The following is a 3,558-nucleotide window of genomic DNA, read 5'->3' as shown; positions in this document are numbered from 1 at the left end:
GTTATGATCCCAGACGAGATAGCCCAAATTGTTATGCTCCCAGGTGAGGAGGAATGAACTGGCTCCCCTTCTTTATTCAATCCCCTTGGCTGGCCACAACAGGGTTAATTTAAAAAGGATCCCTTCCCTTGTGGATATCTTTTCCCAGTCCAAATGTATTTATGTTTTAAAAGGAACCAATTTACCAAGGTTTCCTTGAGTTAAAGAAAGAGTGAGCTTATTTGTTACTAAAATGCAAATGCAACACACATACACAGAGATTAGAAATGAGAAGTGAGTTCAGAAGTAAAAGTTAAAAAGATATACGAATCAGCCTTTGGCTGGTCCATGAGGAGTAAATGATGAAACATTACGACCTTTAAGTTGGGTGGTTCCAGTAGAGCTGACTTTGGGCAGTTAAGCATTTGGTTTGGAGATTCTTGGTTCTGCAGGTTAGCTGAAAGGAGTTGTCCTGTTTCCTATTCAATTGTGGTTTTGATGACTTGTGACTTGCCTCCAGCAATCAGAGATAGACTTTTTACCTGCAAGTGCAGGGATGCCTAGTTGATGTTCTTCAGCTGTGACCTTCACAGCACACACTGACATACCAGGCGTGGAACACCAAAATTAGCACACAGAGAGACCAGGGTTGCAATAGGCTTTTAATCCTTTTCTTGTACATTCCTACAAGGGAATAAAGAACCATGTCTTTCGTCCTGATCTGCTTTCTTTTCAATTCACATCATATCCACAGTCTGGAATATAACTCACAGGAGATGGTTTCTGCTAAAATGGTAATCAGCCTTCATTATCTCTACAACCACAGGAGATTACAGTTCAGTTTTTGCATTGCCTCTTTTCCTTTGAAGTAGGCCTTGACATTTTTTTAGGTGTGACACTGCATTTTCTGAACTCGTTGGTTAAGTGAAATTTTCCAGTAAGTGGTCACTTTACAATCTTTGCTTGTATGTCCTTTAAAAAAAAACACGTCTTACTTAAAAGTTCAATATGTCCGTAAGTATTTCGGGGGCTATGATCCGTGGTCATGACACCATTCAAGCAGGGTGAGGGGGAATTTATAGGAATGTAGTTGTAGTTGGGCACAGTATAGTTGGGGGGGTTGACACAGTTCTATGCATTCAAGAGTCTGAGTCCAGATAGCTGCTCTGGGCTGGAGAGGAGCTTGCAGTGGAAGATCCAGTTTTCATGGTCCATGTAGGCACCAGTGACACAGGTAAGACTAGGAAAGATGTTCTGCTTAAGGAGTATGAACAGCTAGGGGCTAAATTAAAAAGCAGAACCTCAAAGGTAATAATCTCTGGATCACATGAGCCATGAGCAAATTGGCATAGGGTAAATAAGATTAGAGAGTTAAACACATGGCTCAAAGATTGATGTGGGAGAAATGGGTTTTGATTAATGGAGCACTGGCATCAGTACTAGGGAAAGTGAGAGCTCTACCATCGGAATGGTCTTCACCTGAACTGTGCTGGGACCTAGTCATATAACTAGGGTGATAGAGAAGGTTTTAAACTAAATAGTGGGGGTGGCAAGTCAAGTGAGGGAAGCAAAAGAAACAGGATAAGGCAAGAGAGCAAGATAGCAACAAGGATAATCAGAGTGTAGCAGGAAGGGAAAGAGTGTACAATATAAGAGTACACCAGAAGATAAGGCTAGAGGTTGTGAAAAAAAATAAAAAGAAAGAATTAGAGGCACTCTATCTGAATGCGCACAGCATTCACAACAAGGTAGATGAATTGACAGCACAAACAGAAGTAAACAAGTATGATCTAATTGCCATTACAGCAATGTGGCTGCTGGGTAACCAAAGATGGGAATTGAATGTTCAAGGGTATTCAACATTTAGATAGCATAGGAAAAAAGAAAAAGGAGGTGGAGAAGCACTGTTAATGAAGGATAAGATCAGTACATTAGTGAGAGAGGATCTTAGATCAAAAGATCAAAATGTAGAATCAGTTTGGGTGGAGCTAAGAAGTAGCAAGAGGCAGCGAACATTGGTAGTAGTTTACAGGTCACCAAACAGTAGTGGGTTAGATTGTTGATAAGCTACTGAAAGCTAAAGTGCAGGTGCAGCAAACAATTAGGAAGGCAAATGGTACGTTGGCCTTTATTGCAAGAGGATTTAAGTACAGGAATAAAGAAGTTTTGCTGCAATTGAATAGAGCCTTGGTGAGAATGCACCTGCAAAATTGTGTACGGTTTTGGTCATCTTACCTAAGAAAAGATATATTTGCCATGGGATGGCAGGGTTGTCCTATGAGAAGTGATTGAGGAGAATGGGCCAGTATTCTGTAGAGCTTAGAAGAATGAGAAATGATTTCATTGAAACATACAAAACTCTTACCGACCTTAACAGGGTAGACACAAAAAGTATGTTTCCCCTGGCAGCGGGGTAAGTGGGGTGGTCTAGAACCAGGGGACACAGTCTTAGTATAAGAGGTAGGCTGTTGAGGAGGAATTTCTTCATTCAGAGGGTGGTGAATCTTTGGAATTCTCTAACCCAAAGGGCTGTGGATGCTCAGTCATTGAGTATGTTCAAGACAGAGATCAACATATTTCTAGATATTAAAGGGATCTGGGGATAGTGTGGGAAAATGGCGTTAGGACAGAAGATCAGCCATGATCTAGTTGAAGGGCAAAGCAGGCTCGAGGGGCTGAATGGCCCACTCCGGCTCCTATTTTCTATGTTCACTTGAGACACCCTCATACATTCTCAGCTGATTAAGAATGTTTGGCTGGGAAATTGGGTATTGCTTGGAGGAATCTAAGGGGAAGGAACAAAACTACTACAAGACAAACTTTATAGGAGCATAGAAGTATTTCTAGACAAAGATGAGCAAGCAGACATTGTGGCCCATGAGTTTTGATCTTCAGAGGATTGTAACAGGAGGTACCTCAAAAGATGTGCTGGAGAACCCCCACGGAGGTCCCCATGCAAGGACTGCATGGCAATTGCCTGGGAAGTTTAAACTTCTGATTGGCAATTACCCTGCACTAGGAACCATCCGGTACTCCGATTTAAATTGGGGTGTTCAGATGGTTCTGACGACTTAGTAGAAGTTACCCAGGAAAAATTAGACGAATTAAAATCACTCCTAACTCTTGGGTTACTACTGTACTGACCTCCCGACTACCCCTGTCCCCCACTATCCTCCATGGGAATGCCCCCGCCGACTTCCCCTGACTGCGGTTGCCACTCCTCGAAAGTTTGGCTGCAGTTGTCATAAATTCTTGTAAGCTTGCATATTACATAAACAATAAAAGAATCTGATGGGTCAGCCACAGTTCATTTGTATTACATTTGAAAGTGTAATTTATCTGGGCGATGTAGAATAATAGAATTAATTATCAGGAATAAACTTTAGGATTAGCTCTACAATAATAATGTTACATTGTTCCAACCATGTGAGGAGGGGTGAAATGACTCCCCTATTCACCCACTTCAAGTGTGACGGTAACAGGGAGTTTGTGAATTCAGAGAGGATGTGCTTTTCCAATTCCATAAGAGTCCCACTATTTACGCATTTAGGTTCTAAAGAATTATTCAGACAGCTTTCC

The sequence above is a fragment of the Carcharodon carcharias genome, chromosome 14, assembly GCF_017639515.1.
Source record: "Carcharodon carcharias isolate sCarCar2 chromosome 14, sCarCar2.pri, whole genome shotgun sequence".
In the NCBI taxonomy this organism is placed as follows: Eukaryota; Metazoa; Chordata; class Chondrichthyes; order Lamniformes; family Lamnidae; genus Carcharodon; species Carcharodon carcharias.
Note: the sequence above shows the minus strand (reverse complement) of the source record.